The sequence below is a fragment of the Tympanuchus pallidicinctus genome, unplaced genomic scaffold (assembly GCF_026119805.1).
Source record: "Tympanuchus pallidicinctus isolate F22 unplaced genomic scaffold, pur_lepc_1.0 scaffold6, whole genome shotgun sequence".
Lineage (NCBI taxonomy): Eukaryota > Metazoa > Chordata > Aves > Galliformes > Phasianidae > Tympanuchus > Tympanuchus pallidicinctus.
The window spans coordinates 1,478,731-1,506,168 of NW_026294780.1; the positions used below are offsets into that span (position 1 = coordinate 1,478,731).

Genomic DNA, 27,438 nt, shown 5'->3' on the forward strand with positions numbered 1-27,438 from the left:
TGCTCATTGGCCTCAGTACCAGAGAAGAGTCCCACATTCCTTTAGCTGACTCATATCTGTAGGCAGTGCATCCTAACAAAACATTGAACAAGTGGGAATTTACCCTGTCTGGACTCCTCAGCCCTCCTAGCAAGGCAATGACTTTCAGTAGTGTACCTGCGAATATTTTATTGTACGTGCTTTTGGAAGTGTCACTGTTCTTGACTGCAGCTACAGCGCTTATGTTTTGAGAGTCTGGAAAAACTTGTTTAGTCAAGAAAAATAAGAGCAAATGAGGTTGGAGCTCAGTGCTGTATTTAAATGAGAAGATAGTATGACCCTGTAGGTAGTATGACTGCGCTGTGTTGAGGGAAACATGGATCACCACCTGGCTGTTTTCTTGACTGTCAAGGTGACTTTGAGCCAACTACTTCATCTTCAGTTTTCAAAAGTGAGTAATAATATTTCCTGCAAGCTGGATATCCTTTGTGATGGTCTCATAATTCAGTCCCTGAAATGGTGGCTTCCCATGCACTTGAGGCTGTAGTTTTTTCTGGTTTCAAACTGTGACATGAGAAAAACAATTACATTTTGTCCTATCTCTTTTTTTTTTTTTTTTTTTTTGTCTTTTCTAATGTGAGTTTCTTGTACCAGAACTGCTTTGTCTTTCACTGTGCACCTCGTAGACATCAACAGAATGATTTTATTTATTTTCTTTCCGGGCTGCGACAAAAGTAAAATTATAGTGAACTGAAACATTTCACCATCACGCTTCTGATCTTTAAAATAGTATTCATTTATATTAATTATGTCATATATTTGTACAACCCATGTATATAAAACAATTTATAAATAAAGAAAAAAAATGAATCTGTAAAATAGGCTTAATAAGAAAAGAAAAAAGTATGCTTTAATAGTACACTTTACACAACAATAAACTGTTCACAGCTCAGCTGTTACGAAGGTTTAAAAGGGAATTCAAGCAGGTGTGGTAAATTATAGGTTGAAAGAAAAAATGTCTGTAAAAACACAGACTCCTTATTGTTAATTTCTATTAAATTTCCAAAACTTGATTTAAGGCTCAATTTATATTTTCATTATAAGCAATTTTTCAAGAAATTATTCAGTAACTTCTGGCTACAGGTTAGAAAGTAAACTGTACACAGATATTACTTAAATTTTGTAAATCTACATTAAATGAGAAACCTACAGCTAATAAAATTATCTGTACTGCAGTGACTGAGATAAACTTGCTTGAGGATTCACATTTTTTTGTGTGTTTCCATTAGTAAAAAGTTTGTTGTTGTTGTTTTTTCCTACATTTTTCAGTAAACTTTAAGCACTGCTGTGCCTTTTTTATTGCACATCACTCACCCATTAACACCCTGCTCGGTTCTCAGCATGTAAGAGATAGATGGGTAGCAGTAAGCTCCTAAGTAGCTTGGAAATGCTAGCCTGTTAGCTGCAACATTATAATCTTATTTATGTGAAACTTCAAAAAAGTACATTTCCTTTTTCTCTCATATAACATTAATTTTGCAGGTGTTTAAAATCATAACAACTTGTTGCATTGGCTTACTTAGGTGGACATACAGGCTGGACAGAAAATTTGTCTAGTCTTTGACAGCCCATTGTGATAAAACTATGTTGCCTATTATGGGCCTGGATGCAACACCAGTTGGTCTGAGTAGAATTATCTTTAGAAACATGGTTTCTCACACTTCCATGTTTGGAGTCTTGTCTTATGTTCTTTGTGTACCCTGTCTTAAATTAAATTCGTTGAAAATCTCTTCTATGAAAAGAATAGAACACTGAACTTTTTGAGAGCTGCAAAGTACATTCTGTATTCTTTTTCCCAAATTAATAGAAAAATGAAATCAGGGAGGGATTTGGAAGCTAGAATTCATCTGTAGAGTTGCAGTAACATACTTAATTACGCTTCACTGGAAAATGTGATAACCATAGAAAAAAATCACAGTTGGGTTCCCCAGTTGTCAGGTTAGTGTAATGTAGACTTGCTATCTATGTAACATTCTATGTGTTCTTTCTAAAACCGCATGTGGAATGGGACCACATGAAAACGATGGACCAGCTTAAATCTGAAGTATGACAGTTTTCATTATATGCAAAATATGATAAAGCAGTGAAAGAAAAGGAGGGCATGTCCTTACAGTGTAAAACAGAGACTAAGAACCACTCTGGCACAATTTAATTAACTTATATATGGATTTCCCTCCGTTTTCTTGATCAGGGAAAGGGAATAAGCTCAAACCCAGTATACATGGGTTGCTCTGAAAGGAATGCCTCCTATTTATTTTCATGGAAACTACAACAGATACAAAGAGCATGCTAACACTATTTGATAGAGCAAGTTCTCAGCTACAAAACAGGTTTTCAACGTAGTCACCACAATTAGCTATGCATTTTCATCAGAGATTGCACAGCATACTTGTAACAATCTGCACCAGCAGAGGTGACTCACTGTCACTGTCAGCACTGCTGAAATGCACCACCCACTGCTCCACTGTGCTCCTATCCACTTTGGTCTCCAACAACGCTTAATAAGCATCATTGAATGTCAATGGGTGCCTTTTATTCTGCATGGAGTAATTCAGTGATACAGCTTCATTTCATCCGCACTTCTGTGTCAGGCACCAACAGTGCTGCCATTTATCACGCAGCAAGAACATGCAATGGGATACTGGTGAGAGGGTTCAGTCTCTGCTACCATACCACCAATGTCTGCCTCTGACGCTGTAGACCAACAGTATAAAATAGGAGGCACTACTTTTGGAGCAGCCTTTGTATAACCAACACATATATTTTCTATATGCTTTATTTTGTATGACTTTTCTGGCCAACATTTAGTCTGAAATGTGCTATACAATTCAAACATGCAGGCAGACACCAGGTTTGCTAAAATCTGTAGAAAGCAATGCAACAGAAACATTATTTGGTTAAAAAATTGGATAAATGAGTCAGGGAAGGAAAGACAAATGTAGAGATTTCCAGAAGGAAAACAGAAGGAAGAAAAATCAGTGTGAAAGGGTGTAAATTTGTGACCAAATCTGCAAGCCCAGAGTCCTTGAATATTAGCAGTCAATCAGAAAGAACACATAAAAATTTTGTCCAGAAATCAGTAGAAGGGGCCTGAATTCTGCTAATTTAAAACAGCAGAAATTAAGTGAAATAAAGTACCATGGAATGCATATCAGGTGACAGAGTAGTGAAACTTCAGGCACAGCAACATGTAGAAATCATGCAGGAAGGCTACAAAGGGAGAAATTCTTCAAGGTCATCCAGAGTAGGACTATGGAGACCAGTTAGAAATAGATGGGAAGTCAAGAGGTTGTCATGGCAGGCCTAGGACAGGAGACAAATACATAGGATTCAGAGGCTGTAGCAGGCAATATCTCCAAGACATTGAGCTCTGCTTGCTAGCCACTTTTATTAGCTTTAATCACTTAGGGAAGAAAGAACTTTCTTTCTTCAAAAAGACAAAGTCATTCTTGTGAAATGAATGCAAGATACACAGATTTTATGATCTTAAGCAGTTTCAGGGTATCTCTTGCTGGTTGATTTCCATGGGGAAGTCTCATGTCCCCCATCTTGTTCTCTCTACAAACATGAGTAAGATCAACTTGATAAAAAGTTCAAGCTTTTCCCCTCTCTCCTCCCTGCTCCCAGGACTTTTTCCTGTGAGATTATGGGTCAAGTATGTGCTATGACTTCTATATGGGGGTCTTCTGCTGGAGTGCCATGTAAGCCTAACTGGAAGTAGTATATTGCTGTGGGATGGGACAGTGAGCTGGCTTTGCTTATTCAAACCAGATTTGCACAGGATTTGCACAGCTTACTCTCAGCTTGAGTACATTAGAGATGGTACATTAAAAATTACAGTCATCTAAACACTAATAGAAGGATTTGGGGGAAACCATGGAGGGATATCCAAGAGAGCTCTGATTTTTTAATCTTCTCAATATAGCACCTATTTATCATAAAACACTTACTTTGACAGGTCTGAAAAGATTCTTATTTTAAAGGGGTGACTAGACTTACTATTGGCTTGGGTTGTCATTTCCTTTTATTGTCACAAGGATATTTCTTTGCTATTCTTTATTAAGTTAGCTTAATTGGGAATCCAAATAACACCCTTGAGACAGGCATGGGGGCTGATAGCAGCAGCATGTTAGAGTAAAACTCAATCTTTTGTCAAAAACAAATCATGGTCTTTCTCATTCATAGGATTTCTTTGCAGTGTTTTCTTTTTTATTATTGTTATTTTTTTAATTATGATTTTTCATCTGTATGAATTCTTGACGACTGATAATGAAAATAGTTTATAGTTTAGGTCGCCTAGAGGCTGGGCAGGAGACAAAGCTGAGTGCATTTATGGAATTCAGTGTTTAGGAGGCTATCATGATCAAATGCTTGTGTCAAATGCAAGCTGCACAAAAAGGTGATTGTTTTTGTGTGTGTGTGTGTGTGTGAAATAAAAAGGAAACTTGTAAGAACTTTTTATTGGTGGTTACATATGATATGCAAAAGGTAGTGCCATCTTAGTACCTTGTTTTGTATAAAATAACTAATCATTCCTCGTGTGGTCAGTATAAATAGTGAAGCATTCATAAAAATTCAGGCATTAAGATGAAACTGAGACTTCTGTTTTCAAAGCAAGAGGAACCGATATTAGAAATATATTTTTCATGTGAGTTGAGAAAGTGACTCTTGCAGAGAACTTATTGCCAAAGTGAAGTGGAAAGTTTCTCCTGCCCAGACTTTTCATTGCAAATAGTACTATGAGTCTCATTTCTATGACACTGGGCAATATTGGTTTGGTAAACCGCGACAAAAATGGGCTGGCACCAAGACCAGCATGATAAATACGGAAAATGTATTTTCTGTCTTTGTAAGGACTGCGAAGAATAACCATGAGTTATTAGGCCAAATGTGCATAAGATTTGTTTCCTGTGTTTTTTCTCTGTTTGTTTGGTGTTGTGTTGTTTTTGGTGTTTTTTTTTTGTTTGTTTGTTTTTTTTTTAATTATTGTTATGATTTTTCTTCTGTATGAAGTCTTGACAACTGATAATGAAGCTTATTTATAGTTTAAATTGCCTGGAGACTGGGAGGGAGACAAAGCTGACTGTGTTTTAGGCATGCAGAGTCCGTGCAGTGCGAAAGAAAGTAAAGCCATTCAAGAGGACAAAACAGTAGGAAGGATGAGAGATCCTTGTGGCCATTATGTCTCACCTTCCCTTCAACAGCTTGTTTCCTGGGGCAAAGTGCTCTGTCTCAACCATATGGAGTTAACCATGTGTAACAGTCTATGCTCTTTGGTGATGTATGTGGGTATACGTGCTGTATACCCATGTGGATCACATGAAGAACAGCTCTGATATCTACCACAGATGAGAAGTGGCCAAGCAGTGCTATGCTGAGGGATATTTGCACTCTGGATGACACAGGATTTGGGGAGCTGGAATCAGTTTCCTTGCACAGACTTTTGGTGTCTGCATTCATTCTTGCTCCTTCATGTGGCTGCTCTCTTTTCATTGGATCGGGATGAAACGAAATGGGACTCTGCTTTGTTTCTCCTCCATCCACCCCACCACATCCCCTCCTTAGATGTGGGACTTCCCAATAGCATCGCCTTATCCCACTCTGAAGTTTTTTCTGGAGGTGGAGAAAACATGATGGTCACTTTCTGGAATAGATGTCCTCTTTGACAAGATTCCTTAAATGATTTTGTTATCCCTGCTTTGAGCAAGAGGTTGGTCCAGATGACTTAGAATCACAGAAAGGCTTACATCCCTATCTCAAAGCCCACCCAGCCCCAACCCTTGCCATGGGCAGGGCTTCCCCCTACCAGCTCAGGCTGCCCAGGGCCCCATCCAACCTGGCACTAAGTGCCTCCAGGGATTGGGCACCACAGCTTCTCTGGACTTTCATGGATTCCTTCTAGCCTAAATCCACTTACAGTCTGTAATGACATGGTGGCTTTTGAGAGGAGAATGAAAAAAGATAGATACACATAGTTTACAGCTGTTAAATATTAGTATGGTAAAGAAGCAGGATTATTTTTGTAGTACTTTCCTGGGGAATGAAAACATAACACTTCCGAGTGAATCCTGTGGTAGGAAACATTCCCAGTGAGTCACAGAATACTCCTGAGACACTGATGATTCAATTATTCTCACAACTTCAGCCACACTCTGTTGCTTAATTGAATAATGTAAGGATATACATACCTTACCCATGCTCAGCATTTGGGAGGGTTTTTCCAAAGCGGGTGGTACTTGAAGCTGGGATTTTGTCAGTGCAACTTCTAAACATGAGCTAGGGGAAAGGTTACATTTTTGAAACATCTGTAATCATTTGTGTGTCATATAAGTTAATTAGCTGTGCATGGATTTTAAGCAGTTGACTCCTTTTCTGTTATGTTCAGACATATTGCATACTTTGCATTCTTGAATCCTTTATAGTTTTTCTAAAGGTTGGAGAAACAAAAGACTGAAATCTATCATAATTATGTGTAAGATTCAATAATGTAGCTATTGGCCTAGCTTATATTACCTGCTTGTATTTTTCTTTAGCATGCCTCTGTTGTAAAGGGAAAAAGGGTACCAATATAGGTTAAGACCTAACTGTCTTCTTTATATATATATATATATATATATATATATATAAATGCTATAGAAATGCAAATGAAAATTAGTAAGAAAGCATTTCCCATTTCTGCTACATGGGGTAGAAGATGGCAAAAAAAGATGGCTTAGAAGGTGGCAAAGTACGCAGACAAGCCAGAAAGGTGGAACATCTACTCTCGGTCAAAAATTCAAATTATCTCATCTCTAGGCCTCGAGGTCCAAATAAACAAAATGAAAACTCTGTGATAATAAATTGTGATGATATCCATAAGAGGTTATCCCTGTCTATGCTCACATTAATTTAGGTAAAATTACAAATTGTGTTAAATGAGAACAGCATCCGTGCAGAGCAGCAGAGACTATTTTTTCTATCTGTTTTCTTGGTTCATGGTCCCCAGCAGTAAATAAATACATTTTTCAGTTTTCAATTGTTAAAACACTTCCTTATCCCTCAATCCAGTCCCTTTTTCCTGTAGGCTTTCTTTTTTTCTCTACCTATAATCCAGTGCTGGCTGCAGTGAAAGATGATGTCTTCAACTGTTCCACTTTAATTTTCTTAAATCCTTCTTTCCGTTGAGCAGCAAGATGATTGATTTCTCTTTAAATCTAAACCTCACAGCTTTCCTTGTCTCAATTTAAGTACATCTGCAGTCATTTTAAATAGAATAAAATATGTCCTACCTTGGCACAGTGTGATTATCTTCCTGAATCTCTTCTGTTTGTGTTTTCATTGGCAGTAATCTGAAACCAAACAGTCAGTTATGCATCGTAGGGGTACAGGATCATATGCACATTGGCTCATGGAGTCTGGGAATTTAACTTGATTGTATTCAATCTAACTGGAGGCCACCAAGAGAAAAATTACTCCCAGGCATCTAGGTGCCTCATCTGAAGCAAAGAAATACTTCCATCAGTTGGAAGTTTCAAGTTCCTATCAAACTACATGGGTTGCTCTGAAAGTAATGCCTCCTATTTATTTCCGTGGAAACTACAACAGACACAAAGAGCACGATAACACTGTTTTATAGGGCAAATTCTCAGCTACAAAATAGTCTTTTTTTTTTTTTCAACACAGTCACCACCACAAGTTATACATCTTCATCAACAACTGACAAGAGCCTGCACGCCACCCTTGTGAAAAACTGCACGGCTGTCCAGAATATGGCATGTCTTTTACATTGCTGGTGCCATTGCTGAAACACACCACTCACTGCCTCACTGTGCTCACATCCGCTGTTTGACTTTCATAAATGTTCAACAAGCACCAATGAATCTTAGTGGGTGCCATTTTTTTTCCACAGGAAGGAATTAAATTCCACCCCTTTGCTTCATTTGCACTTCCATGTCAGATGCCATTGTGTTGGACTGCCACTCTGCTGCCATTTGTCTCACAGCAACAACATGTAATGGAATATTGGTGGGAAAGTTCAGTCTTTACTGCCATACTACCAATATCCACCTCTAATGTTGTGGGTTGACACAATGAAACAGAAGACTTTTGGAGCATCCCTCATACATTGACAACACTAATATATGGATTCCATTTTGATGGGTCATGTGCAATATGTCATTTTGAACATTCTGCGCTACTGTCATTCCTCTGGGAATCTCCTGAAGGGGCCAAGGGTGTTATGGAAATGTGCCATGAGGATGACTTGTGGTGCTCATCCTCAGCCATGTCTCAGCCATGGTAGCTGCAAGGTGTTCAAGGAGCTGTGCTGCTGCTCATCAGACTTGGAAAGAAAATGGATTTCACTGTCCTGGGTCTCTGTCATTTTTATGGGTGCTTCCAAATAGGCTTCTGAATTGATTTTTGGGATAAACTAGAAAGCAGTGAATCTTTTGAAGGTGTTAATTCAATTAATTTCATAGTTGTCTAAGGGAACTGCAGGCGATCCATACTTTAAAGTCTTGACACAAATGGACTCTATAGCTCTTGATGACACAATTTTTAGCTGACCTTTGGTTAGGCACATCTTTGGTCTCTCCTTCACCTTCTATTCTCAATGAAATCTCACACTCAGGACAGGAAAGTACTAGTAAAAAAATACAGTGAGTCTTCTTGAATCTCTTCAGGTTTTTTTCACTTTTGAATATATTGTGTAATTTTAACATATTTTTGTTTTTCTTTGATGAATCTTCCAATGCATGATGTGTAAGGATTCCAAATAGTTGAAATCCTAATACGCTTTAAGTCCGACCTGCTGGTGAACAGCTGAAATTATGAGCAACTGAGCTAGATCCTCTTGCTGTTTGGTAATTGCCCTGCCACTGCCATTGAGTGTTTGTATTCTCTGATAACTTACTTAGAGTCTGGTAATAGGACAAAATCAACCATGTACAACTTTTAAAACTATCAGCCTGAGACAGTGATTAGCCTCTGTAAGAGTGCAGCAATAAATCTGCTTTATTCCTCATCTGTCTTTTCGACGGTTGGTAGCAGACCTTAGGAGTAATTGTTACGACTCGTGTGCCCATGCCTTTTCCCTCTTCAGTTTGTTCTTTAAGGATTAGTGCTTTCTGTCACTAGGATTGGTTAAGTGCCGCTGCTTTCTGTATTTTTCTCTTACCCAGTAATCCTTTGAATGCCTCTCTGAATTATTATTACTTTCAATTTTAATGTTGAAATTAGAGACCTGGGAACTGATATCCAAAAGTAAGCAGCATCTCAGTCTGGATCACGTAAAATGTCAAATAAGTGTCAGCAAGTGCTGGAAATCACCTCCAGGGAGGGAATCATCCCCCTCTGCTTTGACCTCATGAGGTCCCACCTACAGCATGGTGTCCAAACCTGGGGTCCCAACATAGGAAGAACATGGAGCTGTTGGAGTGGGTGCAGAGGAGGGCCACAGGGATGCTCAGAGTGCTGGAGCACCTCTCCTTCTCTTGGGAGTAAGGAGAATGATAAAGCTGTGGACCTACTCACGCTTGTAAGTATGCAGTTGCTATCATTCAATTAAACAAAATAGCTTAAACATGTGTTTGTATTCTGATGACATTATTCTAAAGAACAAAGCCCTACCAAGTGCATGTATGTATGTAGCACATCTTGTTGAAAGCAACAATTTTTGAAAAGGAAAAGAAAATACAAAGCATTCTATAAACAAAGAAAAGTAATTGAGATAAATGAGAGTTTTCTTTTGGAGTTTAGACTTTACAGAAATTAGATGCATATCATAAAAAAGAGATTCTGCTCTCAGAGGTAGAATCAAGTGCTTATAGTGTTCTAAGTATGTTGTGCAAAACAATGGGGTAGGTGACAATGGAGGGAAAATAGACTTTATTTGATTCTGGTTTTAAGCTTTTTAGATTAAAAAAAATATTTAAAACATTACAAAAATTCTGGGACATAAGGTTTCTTTGGAAATGAAATGTTAATATACATTTTTCATTTGTTATGAAGAGAGATTATACAAACTGATGAAAGGGCAGAAAAAGATTTAAATTCTGTGGCACAGGAATACAAGTAAAAACTTTTGTAAGGAAGTTTATAGCTCAGTAGCATTCTGTGAAGATTGTAATATTTCTTTTTCAGCTGTCAGGATCATTGCATTATACATATTCTTTGGATTCAAATTGTAGAAAATGAGAACTCAAGGCCACAGATCAAAGGACTGCTGTGAAAATGAGTTTCCAGAGCCAGAAACTTCAAGCAACTTTTTCTCCAGAATAGGTGTTGGCCTCTGTACTCCTTGCAAAGCCTTCCATGTGTAATCCATCACTGAAAGATCAAAGTGGCTTCAGTTTGTGAAACACTTTCAGGGGTTTGTAACATACAATAACTGTTTATTTAGACAATAGATTTTTAATATAATGTATCATAGAATCAAAGAATGGCCTGGGTTGAAAAGGACCACAATGTTCATGTAGTTTCAACCCCCCTGCCATATGCAGGGTTGCCAACCACCAGACCAGGCTGCCCAGAGCCACATCCAGCCTGGCCTTGAATGCCTCCAGGGATGGAGCATCCACAACCTCTCTGGGCACATATGCATATTGTCTATGTCATGTGGTTTTGTGTAACACTCTGAACTCTTAAAGGTGTGTTTTGCTGGTTGAACATTAATGAGGCAGTCCTTTTCCCTTAAAATCTCATCCTCGACAGTGTGGCTAATAAAGTCCCCCCCACCTCCTACCAAAAGCTCAAACCAATGAGCAACCTCCAAACCTTAAGTCAGGCTTTTGCTTCTTCTGCAACAAACACATAGTTTTCTTATAATTTAATATGGAAATGCAAAACAACAGACATTTATCATTGCATATCTTCTTAGCACTTTGAAAAATATTATCTTAGAATCACAGAATCACAAGGTTGGAAAGGATCTACAAGATCATCTAGTCCAACCGTTCTCCTCTCACCATTATTACCCACTAAGCTATTAAACCATATCTCGTAGCTCCTCATCCAGATGTGGCACCTCATTCAAACAGATAATTTGGGAATGGTTCCTCACAAGTGTGAAAGACAACTTTACAGAGCTTATCTGCATGTGATGATCCACTCTTTTTAGAGGCAGTAGCAGTTTTGTTACACAAACTGAAGATCCAGATGTGTTCTTAGTTATTTCAGTAGCTTTACTTGTACTGCGCTTGTTCTTACGTTTAATCTAAGAATATATTTATACGTATATTTAGTACATTTGGAGAAGACCTTTTAAAACAAAAAGAGGAGTCAGAACTATGATTGCTCTCACAGAGATCATTTCTGTAGGACAGTATCGTTCCTCATGAATGAAAATGTCTAACCTTATTCACAGGAAAAAAAAAAAAAGTCTAGCAGTTCTGTTTAAAATGCATGAACACATAAACACATGTGCATATGTTGATTTTGTTGGTTAGTAGTTGCATGTTTAAATTACAAATCCTATTGACTTATTAAATCACTTGACTTCGTGGGTTTAAGGCAGATGTGGGTTTTTTGCAGGAGCTTGTAATAGTAAAGAAGTTTAATATTCTGATTGAATATTTTTGAAACCAAAATACATGGTTCATTGCTTTTTTCATTATGGGTTTTGTGTTAGACCAGAGAATATGTCTGCTTTTCTACACCCCTTTTCTATCTTGACTGTGAACCCTGATCAGAGTTACAGACATTTTATAATGGAAGCTGTTTCCTTTATTTTTTGAAGGTTTAGTTAAGGCAAGCAAAAACTATATCAGAATTGAACAGGATGGAAATTATGCCTTTGGAAGTTTATGTGGAAAAAAATCTCATCTAATTTGAATGAACACATAGAATTTTTCCTTAGTTCACATCTACAACTCCCATTCTTTTTATCAGTAATTAAACACATGCATTTGGAGAAGAATGTCAGAATGTTTTGTTTCTCTGAAAATTTCATTGAGAATTTTGGCAAGAGAATAGAATGCTCGTTCGCAGCATCTGGAGATGTGACTGACCACAATAGCTGCACAGAAACAATTAGGCTTCACGAGTTCAGTGATTTTGCTAAGAACCAAATAACCATTTGGATGAATAACATACACCAGATCCATAGCTTCAGAGAAGCACCATTATTCGCATCAGTTAATGAGTAGGATCAAGAGCTGCGCTCTCCCTCCGGCCACTAATCGTGGACATAGGCAATGGCATGGGGTAGAGCAGTGCTGTGAAAAAATTCTCTGGAAAGGCAGTGTGGGAGGCAATTTGAAAATTACACGTTAGTATTCTGTTGCAAGGAAAAGCAGTAGGAGTAGAATAGTTCAGGTTTTGTTCTGTAAATAACCCACCTTTTTGTGCTGGAATAAGTTTCATAAATTGCATTAAAAAAATATAAGTGACGTCCATCTATGTACTGGATCTGGATAACCCTATGCGCTCCCTAATTGAAATCCAGGCTAGGACAATATGAGTGCAATTGATTTTGCCAAGTTATAGCCAAATAAAACTTTGGTAATGTGTCAGCTATGTAAGGACCTCTTATATCCTAAGGATAGAGAGACCTTCAGAGTATGCTGAACTAAACTAAGGACACTGAGGGGTACTTTGGGAGTGGCTGGTAATGTTTCTGCTCACAGCTCCGGACTGCCCACTTCTCTGCATGCACAGGCAGATTTTGGGAGCAGGGAGAAGATAGGTAGAAGGAAAATCATATAGAATCATAGAATCAAAATTGCTTGTCAGAAGGGACCTCAAGGATCATCAAGTTCCAAACCCCTTGCCACAGGCAGGAATGCCAGCTGCTAGATCAGGTATGAGATCAGATTGCCCAGGGCCCCAATCTACCCTGGCCTTGAACACCTGCAGGGACGGGGCTTCCACAACCTCTCTGGGCAGCCTGTTCCAGCACCTCATCAGTCTCTCAGTGAAAAAATTCCCCGGCTTCTAATGTAAATCTCCCCCTTCCTTTAGTTTAAAACCATTCCCCTTTGTCCTATCACTATCTACCCATGTAAAAGTTGACTTCCCTGATGTTTATAAATCCTTTAAATATTGGCTGCAATGAGGTCTCCTTGCAGCCTTCTCTTTTCCAGACTGAGCAAGCCCAGTTCCTTCAGCCTGCCTTCATGGAAGAAATGCTCCAGCCCGTGGATCATCTTTGTGGCCCTCCTCTGGGCCCTCTCCAAGAATTTTGCATCTTTTCTGTGTTAGGGGTCCCAGACTTGGATGCAGTATTCCAACTGGGGCCGCATGGGCACGAGTAGAAAAGAAGGGAAATACTTTACTCAAGGTAAAATACTGGGAACAATTCAGACCATAGGGGTTCAGGGGATGTGCCATCCTGTCTTCCTTATAGTATTACTGTTATACTTGTAGTGGTTTGGTGAAATTTTTAAGTACAGTGAGTAGAATAAATAAAGAAAATAGCACTCTAAATGTAAGCTTCATTATTTATATTTCTTCTTGGATTTTGCTATCTGAATCTGGAGAATTCAAAAAGCTGGCCTTTTTGATGGTTCTAGCATTAAGTTCTGACTTGTATTCAGGGTGTGTTCAGCCACTCAGAGGTGGCTCTTTCTAACAGGGACCCTGCCAGTTAAAGGCCTATCATAAACAGAAGTGGGACTGTGTCAGCTGAACATCACAAACAAGCCTTGTAATTCTGAATTAACAAGCTGGTACTGACTGTTTTCCTCTGCATGCTTCAGTACTATGGAAGTTTATATTGCTGCTCATAAAATAAGAATTAATATCAGCAAATTAGTAACAGAGATGTGGCCAAAAAGCATATGGAGAATGAATAAATTTGAGGATTTTAGTTCTCAAGACTTGTTCTGTTTAGGAATTTATGCATTTTAATTTACAGTGAGAGGCCTCCTCTACTATTATAAGGGTATTTTGCCCTCAGTAAATGACAGGCGTTATTGGTACGTAGAGATACATTCTCTCCTTGCAAAACCTTCATTGCATATCATTAGATAACAGCATGTGCTCTGTGGTCTCTTAGCAACTACTTCTGTCTCTTTCTTTTAAACTCTCCTTTTGTGACTCTGAGGCAGCTCTTAGACATAAACCTCAACCCACTTCTCTATTTCCAAGACAGAGAAAACTGGAATGTTTGGGATGCTTATACAAAGCCTGCACAGAGCAAGAATATGTCCTTCTCCAGCAGTTCTGTATATTCTGAATCTATTGCACATGCTGGGAATATGCTAAAATTAAATGTTGCCATTTCACAATAGATGCATTATATGAATCCTGACAACTTAAAATATAGTTAGGAGTGAGATGCCAGCGTATTATAATGTGAAATTTGGCTCTAAGAAAATATATAATTAATTAATATCTGCAGATTTGGCAGAATTGCACTCCTAGAAAATCTGTAAAACCTTTCAATTTACTTTGATTTTGATGCATATGGGCTCCTTTTTCCTTTTTCTCTCTCTTTCCTTTTCCTTACATACCTGTATTTGAAATATGGATGAACAAGGACAAGCATTTCTACTGGGCAGGAGACTAGAGCCAATGCTTTCAAAACAGTGAGAGCTTAAGTTGAGGTCTTTTTCTGTTTGTTTCTAAAGCAGCCTCTGGAAGTTTTGCTTACTGAAGAGTTTATTACCTTTTCAGGGGCAAAATGCACTGGAAGGACTTTTCATTCATAAACAAAATTCTCAGGTCAATACATATTTTATTGATTAAAATCTTCCATTCATTCATTTAAGGAACATAAAAAAAATTGTGGTGATGAATTGGTGTAATTAATTATAGTCCTTTAAAACTCAGATATATTTTTATGTCTAGAAAGGACTGCCATGAGAACATACTATTGTAACAGAATATATCAGAATGCAGCAAAGATGCTTTTAATAATAAGCTTTTAATACACATTCACCACAGTCTTTTTTTTTTTCTTTTTCTTTTTTTTCCTAATGAAAAAACAAGGCTTGTATATTGTTTAGAAATCTTTCTGAAGTGAGGGTTCTGGTTGACTCTTCTATGTTAAGCTGATTAACTGTTTCTGACCTTTCAAAGTATGTCTTATATAATCCTGGAAGACCACCGGAGTTGAAACTGTTCTGTTAGTTTTGACGTCCCCATCAGGCTTTCTGTCTGTATCTGAAGCAATCCTAATTCACTTGTTTTTAGTTAATTTGACAGGTCATTGTTAACATCATTACTAATAGCAAACTGCTACAAGTTACATATGTTTTGACAAGTGGAGTCTTCAAGACATGGCAATGACAGTTAATTAGAATAGATGGAAAATGCTTATTTCTTTTGCCTGTGAACTGGATATTCTCTCAGTATTTTGGGAGCAGAGGAGAATGGGGCATGTTTATTTCACAGATAAGCTTATTTCTGGCTGGTGGAAACCAAACAAGAACTGAAATGGAAAGTAGCCTCACCCTATCATGCAGATCATCACATTTAGAAAGTTTCTTTCTGGTAGATGTTTGTCAAGCAGATTTTGAATAGATCGTTTTTCCTCTGCTGCTACTCTATCTAATAGTACATGTTACTACCAGCATTTTCTTTTGCATATGTAACAAATTGTATTGTCAAATATAAATAAGAGCTCAACTGCCGAGCTCTTTCCATTCCTAGGAGGCAGAAAGCAGAAAAGACATAGATCCTTGGCCCTGAGAATGCAATGAAACCCAACTATGAGTGGCTCTTCAGAGGAGCTGAGAGAATGGTATCATTTTGGGCAAGTGAATCAAAGACCACCTTGAAAAGATTTGCTTGATGAAATGCAGTTTAAGCAGTCATTTGAATGAATTAATGTTTCATGGCTGAGGGAAACTGTGATATTCATAAGCAACTGTGAAAAAGAAGAGAGTAAGATTGGATGTGCTTTAAGTGGGAGCAAATTTTAACATGAAAATGGAAATATAGCACAGGAGTTTTGGAGATAGGCTTGTGCAGAGATGTAATTAAGCAACCCAAGAAAACACACAAAAGCAAGACTGGTCTAAAGTCTTAAAATCTGAACAGTAAAAATGGCTTTGTCCTGGTTTAAATGTCCAATTTTTATAAATTTTATAAAATTTATATATAGATATATATATATATGTATTTATAAAATTTATAAGCAATACATGAAGAGTAATTTGGAAGTAATGTGGCTTTAAAACAACTATGGAACAAATCTTCAGACAGAACAAACTCATTTTCCAGCCAGGTACTATACTTAGAAAGAGTATCTGTACAAGTCAATCAAGAAGTGTCTTTATGCAAGGCAGAAGGTGCTGAGAAAAGATATGTCCCCCATGATATTAATTCATTCCCAATTAGACAGAAACAGTTGAAAATATTCTATGTGGCTGTTGTACCTTTCTGTCAGTGTAATGGCCAGCCCCAGGGCTGTACTTTAAGGTGTGACTTCTGGTTTTCAGACTCAAGTCTTGTGCACCAAGGGAGTGCACATCTAAGTCCATTTGCTCATACATGCCTGGCTTTCTTGACACTGGAAATTTCTGTATGTGTGTGGAGCAGAATGGCTGCCTTTATTCCAGAGTCCTTCAGTCAAAACAGGATACCACTTTTCCATTTATCAGGAGTTATTTGCCCCAGTGGTAAGCACAGGCTGCTGTGCATGATCCACTTGTGCTTGTAGGGGTTTGGTGGAAGTGGAGATCTTGCCACAAATGGAAGGGTGGGACTGATTTGGATAGCACTCAGCAGGGGAATTGAAGGCACTGGGTTCTAACATATCTACCTACAGCAGTGAAATAAATTGTGCTGGCCTTCATTATTTCTGTCCTGGGAAGAGAAAGAGCAAGAATCTCAAGTTGCAGCTGCTTTGTTTGAAAGACTTGGTAACAAAATTTTGTGGAAAATGCTTCCAAATATTAGGGGAAAAAAAGCAAGATGATAGTTTCAAAGCTGTGTGCTTTCATTCTTTGAACTGCAAGGAAATTTTTCTTCTACATTACTCAAGTGATGGATAATAACAGTGATTAACTTTGTTATGTGCTAGGTCATGTCCTTCCCCTAAGATATGCTAGAGATAGCTCCAGCTTATTCTAACCCCCATCTCTTTCCTAAGTGTACTCTTGTTGCAGAGCTATTGTTTTCCAGTTTCTTCTGTTTTAGTGCCTTCTCTCTCAATTTTTCATATGCTTAATTTTGTTGAAAAGCAAAAAATGTGTTAAATTATATGTCTTCATAGTGTTAAACAATCACTGTACCTATCCCAGTATACACCTATTATGAAGTTACCCTATCATGATGTTCTTTTAAAAAGGAGAAAATGAGGAAAGCAGAGTAATAATGTAGTAATATGAAGAGGGATGGGCTTGAATAGTAGCCCAGGCCCTGAGAGCATGCTGTGGTTTGGCATTTAAAGAAAAGAATGACTCTAAAGTTGCTTTCTTTGGGTAATAAAGAAAATGCCAGTCCAGCAATTTCTCTAATCACAGGAATCGACAGTTACTTTGAGACTGAGCCTGCCTGTTTGTTAATTAGCGTGGTGGAGTCGCTCTGCACTCAGCCCTGCATCTCAGCAGGCCCCTACTGCAAGATTTACATTTCACAGGGAGAAGCAGTCATGGTAATGAAACGATGCTTTGCAGAGATATGTGCGGAGAAGCACAGCTGGATTATGTAAATGTGATTTATCCCGCGATGTAGCACTCGGGTCCTGTTACTCAGATGCTGATCTATAGTTCACTGATAGCTCTTGTGATTTTGTATATATGTGCACAGTGATTGGTATTAACTTTTAAGATCATTTATTTTTATGTATGCCATAAAGGGCTTACATCAAAGTTAATGCGTATCCTCTACATCTCTCCTGACAGCGTTTTGCGATGTTTATCTTCTCCAGCTTTGTCATCAGTCACAGTGACATTTTCAAAGGAGAAGGATTCCTACTGATTGCATACAGTTTAGCACTGAAATTAAGTGAGCCAAAGGTGCAAAGGAATCAAAATGTAACATGTGGTACTAATTTGCTCTGTTACATTGCCGTTGTCAGTTTTCTCCTTTCAACTCGAAGAACTTCTCAGGTTTTTCTGGTTATCTGAAAAAATATCCAGGCGTATGTAAGGGCAGGGGAGTTTCGCACAATTTTTGTTGCTACCTCCACTGTGGCTGCAGTTTCTGAGCAGGCTGTCGAGTACCAGAGGGCTGCCGCCTTTGTATGCTTCTAACTCACTTGACCCATGTTGCATTCCTCGTGCTTCACCAGTTAGCCGTGAAAATGCAGACTAAAGGCTTTGTGCTTGCCACAGCCAGGGCAAGGGCTCAGCCCTCTTTCATTCTTCTGTCTCAATCCTTTTATTTTTCAGAGGATCAGAAAATGCGTTTAGCCTGATTTAGCACCTCTGAGGCGATTCATTTCTACAGGAGTTGTGTGGAGTGTCATGGGGCATGCAAGAGGGACATGGAGGCATCACACAGCATCCCCTGCCTGCCCCAGGCAGCAGCAGGGAGAGGCGGCCAGGCTGGGGGTATGTGTGGGCCTGTGTGTCTGGAGGGGGGAAAATGAAGTCTGTGAGAAATCACCTTCAGGCACCAGCTTTTAAAATGCTTACAGAGCTTAGTGCTCTCCCCAGAACCCCTACTTGCTCTTCACCTGAAAATATATTAATACTAATAGCATTTCTGCTCCATTAAAGTTATCTGTAAACGAGATGCAAGACAATTGCCCCCCCCCCCCCTTTTTAAGCTCATCACTTTGGAGAATTTCCTGAAAGTGATTGAATCGCTGAGTTCAAACAGAGAGAAAAACATGCTGACAGCATGTTGCTTTTTCATTCTTTGTGCCAATAAGAAGATTTGAGTGGCTAAAATCCCCATTGTATTTCAGGAATGCAAGATAGGGTCAGGAATTGTAGAGAAAAAGAAGTTACCTTTGTTACTTGTTGACCCAGGAGCCTGTTGTGCTGATTTTGAACAAGTGAGCAGGCACTGACAAGTCACTGAAATGAGATATTTGTGGATGGCTTGAGCTCTGTGGCCAGAGGCAGAGGAATCAGAGGGCTAATGTAAAAGCTCCAGAATGAAAATACACATTTAAGTGGCACATATATGCAAGTTTCTTTTCGAAAAACTGTAGTCCATACAGATTCATTTTAGTTGAAATAGTTTACAAACGTTTATAAACAAGATTGTGTCTCTTCCTTCTTTAAAAAGTACAGTGAAAAGGGGTGGGATTTCAGCTTCTTGCACACATTCAAAATGTAAGAATTGTTAGGCTTTGATATTCAGATATTGGTATTTTAATATTTGACATTCACCACCTATAGGCATAAATGCAATTGTGAGCCAGGGTACAGGAAGAGAGCTATAAAAATATATGAAAAAAGACTCAGGCCAGCTCCAAATCTCATAAATCTGACTTAGTAAATTGTAGCAGGAAGGTTAAGCACCAGTTTGGTATTATCTCTAATGTTCTTAGAGGGGCAGAGGCCCCAGTCATCCTAAGGATATCTGAGTGGTTACAGACTGGTTCTCTGGGGAAACCTTGTTTATGTAGACCCAATAGTACTTCAGAGCAGACAAATTAAGTGCTTCTCATTTTTCCTCAAGCTTGAAACATTTTTCAGTTCGGGTTATTTTCCTTATTTTCCTCAACTCAGTAACTGCTTCAGTAGTTGGCTCTTCATCTGAAAATGCCAACAGGGTAAAATGCAACAACGTTTTAGTGGATTGAAAGGCCAGATTCACAAGGGAAAGCTTATGATTCTGTAAATTTTACATTATCTGTAATTCTACATTCTAAGATCTAGGTCTTAGAGAAAATTGCTTACACTGCTATTGGCTACAGATAACAGAAGGACATTCTGCTTCGCCTTATTTCTCCTTTCTTTGAGTAGTGAATAACTTTTGCAATTCAATTTCATTGCTTTCTGGGAGATTGTGAATGCACTGCTGGGCCCAGGACTTCTTCCTTCGTTTTTCTCATTTATAGAGGGTCAGCTACATTTATGCGTAAGTGTTTGTAGGTTTTCTCGTTCTTTCCTTTTTGCCTTCTTCCTGAAAGAGCAAAGTAACTGAAAAATCAGACTTAAAGGTCTATTCTTGCTCAAAGACTGAGATCTCCGGTTGAAAGTCTGTACCTTTTTCTTAGAATGGAATAGTAGTAGTATACAACAAACTGATATTCATGCTTGTATTCTTCACACGCTACTAAAAAGGCTGGTATTTGATAGCTGGTGCACCATACCTCTGCCCCCTGCAGCATATTTATCTGATGTTTCCCTTAATTTCAACTTTCTGGCTGTATTTCTTATTAACAACTTATGTAACTGATTAGTATTTTCCATCTATTAAGTATATGCAAAAATATGCAAAAATGAATGAAATTTAAAATTATTCCTGAATGGTTCATGCTGATAATGTCTCTTAATTCCAGCATAGTAACCATGGAGGTTACCACAGCACATGTCTGTGAAAACTAAGCCCAGTATTTTTCTGTTCTGAAGATTTCTCTTGAGCCTTTTACTTTTCATCCAAAGAACACGTGAATGCCATAATGGTATTTGGAAGGTAACTACTTGTGTTGGTCCACTTGTGTTTTCATTTCTCCATAGAAATGTTGCCTCATCATCGTAGTTGCACAAAATATGGAATGTGACGTGGGACTAAAGCAAGTTGCTTACTGCCACACTGATAGTAGGTAATGGAACTGATCTCAAGCACGTGCTTTTAGACTACCAAACTATGTATTTTTTAATTTCTTACTATATCTTGGTGTGTCTTCAAAATAATGCGGTGTTATAAATAATCTAAAAATAACTGAATCTGGAACAAATGATGAATTGTCATTGGCACTACTGAAAGAAAGCCATTACTGTGCGTATCAGAGGCTCCATCCTGCTGCCACCGAAGTTTCTGTTAAAACTTCCATTTATTTCATTATAACCTGGAGCAGACTTCAAGACTAAAAGTGCATCCTGTCCATTTGGAGTATGATTCCAGTTTAACTAGAGCAGTTGCATATACTGATTTTAAACAATGGAAAAAAAAATTACAAAGGACAATTATTTAACTAAATATCCACTGGCATTTAATTTACAAAGACAAAACAACCCTATTGGCTCAGGAAATCAGTAAATAAAATGTAAACTCTCTGGAGAGTCACAGATGTTTAAAAATCTTCTTTCCATTTAATGTCTGTATTTCCTGCAGAGCAAAACCAAAAATACTAAATACTGTGTCTATGATCTTCCACAAGAAAGAATTCAGAGAAGCATGAACTGCATGAAACGCTGGAAATTTTTAACATCTGTGGTGGCTTGTTGTGTGCTTTGGAAGAGAAAGTAATACTGAACTAGAAACATTTAGTTGATATACATGTCTTTTAAGGGATTTCAGCTAAGCTAAAGGCTGGAAGCCAGCCATCAAAATTTGACTGACAAGACGTCTTACAACCTTGTCTGATTTTGCCCAATGTTTGGCCTTATTTCTGATTCCAGGAAAGTTAATGATAAATGTCTTGCTGCTGTCACTGGGGTTGGGCTGGGCTCTGTTATGATGTTACCAGACAAAGTTCTAACAGGAATTTATGTGCAGTGCTTCTGGTCATGATAGAATTATGGATAAATTTGAACATAATGACTTCTCCTTGCAGCTGTATGATGAAGCACCCAAAATGTCCATCCAACTGATTTGTTGCAGTGTCTGAAAACTCTGATGCTTCTGTTTGGCACGTTTGATGTGCTGAAACATTTAATGTTGTGGTGCTCTGTGATTGCAGCTGGGAAGGCAGCACGCACCTCAAACCATGGACAATATTTCTACTGTACTGTTTTAGAAGATAATAAAAAGTGTTCAGAAAGAAATACATTTAGGCAGTGACGTGCTATATTGACCAGCTGGAAAAATATAAGACCATCTCATATGGTTGGCTAAGCTGCTGCTATGTCTTGTCTGCTTTAAACTGTTCAACACTGAATGCTTTCTGTAGATACCCATGAGCTGAAATCCAGCTTTCTGCTGCCAACCTTAAATATCTCAGCAGTGTTACTACAATGAAGCAACTTCCATTCCTTATGGATGCTTTGTTGCTGATATTTTCTGCAAACATTCTGAAGAAACAGTTTATTAACTGACAGGATGAAGAACACATTTCTGGTAAATAATCTAGGGAGAGAAACCTTCTTTAAATTGTGTTTAAGCCTTTGAAGTTGTGAGCATTAGTTGTAGATGTTTTTACCAGCTCTGGGAGCTGCAGTTGTTTTCATTCTGGAAAAACTTTTCACACTACAAGCACCCAGCTTATTGCCCAAATGACAGGTAAGAGAAAGGTTCTCAGCTGGAATAATACAAGAATTCATTAGTATAAGTAATCAGCTTGCTACTAATATAATGAAATGATTCATAAATGTTTTTGTGAATATATTTGTGAATTACATCAACTTACACCAAGTCATTTTTCTTCTCTCTATTTTTGAAGAAAAAGTAGTATTTGAGAAATCCCTTGTTTAGTGCAAGGCGCTCTGTTTTGAGCCACTTCTATCACAGTCAGTTGAAATCAGGATAATTTGTGTCAGACATACACTCCCCGTCACTTGATTTAAAGTGAAATGATGATCTAATGGTGAATTCACCTTTTTCATGTTTCAGAATGTTTGGCTCTTTCAAGCACAAGGAGCATAGGCTTAGAGTGATAGTCTGATAACTCACAGCTGTTTCAGTGGCACGTATCTTCAATTTGCACTTATTCATAGTCTTTGTTAGAGAACAAAGTCTCTCCCTTTATTTTCTCCTTATCCTTTCCTTGAGGATTGTATGGAATTGTTATCATTCTTGCTTTAATTAAATCATTTCACAGCAGTGAACACTCTAAATAAGAACATGTGACAGAACACTGAAAATTTTGGCCTTGCAGCGACTACTTTTTCTTCTCATTAAGCACAGCACTATATCTGCAGATATTTATGTATTATTTGAAGGAAAATTTAATGATTTTTTAATTTTAATTGTTTTCTCTTGGCCCAAGGAATGTTGCCCTGCTGGCATCTCTTTTACCCGCTGTAGAAGATGTTCATTCTGCCTGATTTCTGAAGTCTCTCAGACTATAACAACACAGAACCTTCCTCTTTATCTTCAGTCAAGCCATGATTCACTTATATGTACGCCCTGGCCTTATAATGAAGCAGAACACTGAAATACAGTCCTGCAAATCAAGGACTGCTTGTATATATTTAATTTTTGGACAAACAGTACTGACATGTTCACTGTGATCATTAACTGTCTAAAATGGAGGATATTTCTTAACTAATTTCACTGAAGCCCAAGCTTGTATGTGCTGCAGAATGCATTCCTTTGAGGACTTTTTCTTTTTTTTTAGTTCTGAAAAAAAAAAAGCTATATTAGTTCTTGAATAAGATACAGTTATCTTATCCCTATAATCCTAAACTTATTGTCAGGACAGCTGGAGAGGAGCAACACTCACTCTCTTCCTTTGTGTTTCTCTCTTTGGCAACAATTGTTGCATGGCAGAAACATTGAAAAGTGTTCCTCTTCCTCACAGCTCTGCCAAAAAAAAAAAAGTGAGAAGGGAAATTCAGAAAGTTAAAGGAAGAGACTATTTATCATTACTGCAAATAATTGTTAGAATTTAGCAAAGTTTAGTTTTTAAAAGTTTGAGAAATGAAAGTAAATAACTTCCAGGACTGCTTTGAAAATTAGAAAGATTCCTAAGATCCAATGAATAAGAGGTCATCGAGTAGATGAGTGAAAGCTCTTAGAGAGTTAGTTCCACAGTGGGGGCCTGACATTGCATTTGGCACCAAACCTTTTGTCTTTTCTCTACAAGGTACAGCTTCATACAAGCATGTGCTAACCCATTTATTACTTTAAAATGCAGAACAAGTTTTGTTAGCAGAAAGCCTGGCCTCTCTAGGAGTTCAGCTCTTACCTCATACCTATTAGCACCTGGGGCTTTTTCAAAGAGTAGTGTTTTTAGAGGTAAATGCCTACTCATATAGCTATACCTTCCTGAAATATATTGTTTTGTTTTGTTTTTTTTTTAAAGTTTTAATTGAGAAAAAACAAGGCTGAAGCAGGATTGCTGGTTAGCTTCAGAACTACTCTTGCATCTGGGCTGTGGCAGATGCAGTTTGGGATCACTGCTACACCTGATTGGGTACACAGATAATCAAAACCAGGTTATGTCCATTTCAGTAATGATCAGAAATTTCATTTATGATTTTAAGCAGCTGGTGCCATTTCTTGCTTCTTCTCCACATATCTGTCTGCATATTTACACACTCCTAATGTCTGTGTTTTTCGGGTACCTGCTAGATGTACGAAGGCTTGCAGCAGAGAGCCAGCGGGCTTGGATGCCATGAATTGGGCTGACATGGAAAGCCGTGAGTGCCACAGAACTCACCACTTTGAGCAAATATCCACAGTGGTATTTGGAGTACCAAAGAATTCTTATTAATGTAACCTTTAAAAGAAAAATTCTTTCTGCAGTTACAGCTTCGGAAAGGCATTTTTAGAGAGGCAAAGAGTCTGTGGCAGTTCTGGGAATAAAAGTCAGATTTGCCGGCTGTAAATCATGTGTCTTAACCACAAAACTTTTTCCTTCTCAGAAAATCCAATTTTGTCCTGGCCTGTATCCTTGATTATTGCTTTTTTAAAGAATCTGCAGATCTTGGTTTGGTTTGCTTGGTGTCATATGATACTTCAGAATTATGTCTCAGATGAATGATCGCTGGGTATTGAGAGGCAATATATTAACTTACTTTGGTTGGGTATTCTAACAATGACTGCAATTATATTTTACTGTTGTCTGTCCAGGATGTGTCTGATCCCATGATTGCTGGTTCATTTTAACAGTAATAAGTATGTGTATTTTTTTTAAAAGTGTGGGGGTATTTGGGTATGACAAAAGGTCCTTCAGATATCAGCTACCATTAGGATTGCTTGTCATTGCTTATATAAGCAATGAAAGCTGTGACAGAGAGCTCAGTCAGCCAAGTAGGCTTTCATTATTAATACAAGTGGTTTTGTTTTGTTTTTTTTTCAGATCAACTACTGTGGGGCCCTTACAGTTATTGTATTAAAAATATGCTTTTCACCTTTAGCAGTTAACTAGAAGTAGGGAAGTGTTTCAATACCATCATCTTTCTAGACACTAAAAAAGAGTCTTTCTGCTGAAGTTCTTAAAGTTTTAAACTATACAGAATGTAGTTTAAATACGTAAATACTGCCAAAATCTTCAGACTTTGCTCTCTGTATAGCTCAGCTCTGGAAGGATGATTAGAAATTTTAAGAAGCTGGTAGCCTTCCTTTCCTATTAAGCATTTAAGTACTCAGGAGAGTTTAAGAACTATGTAGACGTTCCTTACTCCTAGAACTATTTTTAGATCTTTCATGTTCTTCTTTTAGAGAAAAATAAATGGAATTTCATGTAAAATTGGAGCAATAATCGTAGTGCTTTGCTGTTTTGCAGTGTTCTCTCCTTATGGTGCCTATCAAATGTTATGATAAATATTGTAGTATGTACATCATCATCAAATTAGGGAATATTACAGGTAAAATCCCAAGTCAACACTGTTGAATATCTATTTTGAATTTTGTAGCAGTCAGAGATACAATCCTTCTTTTCTGAGCTGCGACTATGTAGATCATATTATTCCTTTCATTTCTATGGAGTCATTACATTTGTATGCTGAAATCTTTCCTTCAAATATGAACTTAAAAGGTCTGCAGTCTTTCATACATGAACACGTTTAAGTATTTGGCAGCATTTGTGAATCGGGTGGAGATACAGATGCTCAATATTTGTAACACAGCCACAAAATGGTATATCTGAAATTATGTGGCTTGAAAATAAAGTGCAGGGTTGTTATTCTCCCAGCTCCTAGGAATCAACTGAAAGACCTCTGTTACGCTGAGGACAAAGGGAGGCAACTGACACTTTGTATTAACAGAGACACCTTTGCCTTTTTTGTAAAATTAGACTTTTCTTCATTTTTCCACTCTTTATCGTATTTTCAACTGTAATGAATGTGGGCGATGTTACAGTGCAGGGTGGGTACTCTACCATCTGTACACATTTCTCCTGCAAAATGATGCTTCCATTTGACTGGAACTTTTGCATGTTGGTTCAGTATATTTTTAAGGAGGAAAGGTCAGTTATTTTATTATGGAGTACATAATTGGTACATATTAGAGTTCCTTCTGTAGCATGCTTTCTGCTTTAGGCAGGTACCATAGAGTAATTAGGAAAGTAGGACCTGCAGACTACACACACAGGACAGTGTCGCATGCATACTCTTTGAGCAGCTCATTCTCAGAGAGCAGTGAATTGGTTAATTACCTTTTGTGGTATGTGTGTATCCTCTAAAGCCACATGTAAATGCTGTTTAAAGTAAGTAACTGAACGCAAAACATGAGATGTAATTTGTTACCATGCTCAAATAAATGTGATAGAAGTCATCTCCCTTAATAATACATGATAGATTTGTGTGAGATGTGAAAAATACACTAACTGTGCTTGTAAGGAAATGACCTCCATAATTCATTTGAACTTTACCTTTCATCTGCTATGAGCAAATTTGTCAGAGAGATCAGTCTCTATTCCCAGCTCTGCCGTGTGCCTCAATACATCCCCTCTCACTTTCTGTTTGCATTTTTCCTTCCCTTTATCTAGCAAAGGAAGGGACAAAGAAGAGGTAAGGCAAAATATGTTTCAAATGAGGTATAGATTCAGACTATGGGACCTGTGATGAGGATTAATGAAGAACGTTAATTGTGCAGGAGAGGCAGTTCAGTCGAGTCTCTGTGACTGCCAGCTCTGTTTATGTCTTATTCAACTTTTGTTTAGTTTAGCAAACCTGTTGCAATTATAGCATCACACTGCTTTATTTTCTCAAGTGTGTTGCACACACGAGGATCAAATAAGGGCTGATATGATTCTATTAACAGTTTTTAGTTCATTTTTCTTCATACTTTACAATTCAGCTGGGCATAGGAAAGGAATTCTGAGAAGATAAGCTCACATAGAGCAGCTGGAAGGAACCTCCCTGACTGAAGCATCACTTTCCTGCTTTTTCAGTTCAAAAAGGGGAATTTCTCTTCAGGATGCGTTCTATTACAGCACTGGAAGACAAAAATCTACTGTTTCTTAGCTTCGGACTTCACTGAACTTCTCTGTATAGACTTGTGTTATTTGAACAGGAAGCAATTATTTCCCAATTACAAAGCCTTTTCTCATTTACTGGAAAGGTTTTGTGTATATTGTTAAATTAGTTTATTAATTCCTATTCTTAGACATCAATTTTCCACGTTTAAGTGAAAACAGACCTTGCTAGACCAATCAGATAAAGTCCTGCCTGCATCAAAAGATCTATTCTGCAAGTCATTCGGGGTCCTCCAGACCTTCAGTAGCATCTCCTGCTCACACATTCCCCAATTTACAGATAGATTTCTACTCCTGATCTGATTACACTGTTTCTGTAAAAGTGG

At 37.9% G+C, this 27,438-nt stretch overlaps 1 protein-coding gene across 1 annotated transcript in view; it reads left to right on the forward strand.

Moving 5' to 3' along the window:
- Positions 1-27,438, forward strand: part of MID1 (midline 1) — a 235,045-nt gene that overhangs the window by 26,543 nt on the left and 181,064 nt on the right. The window lies entirely within an intron of this gene.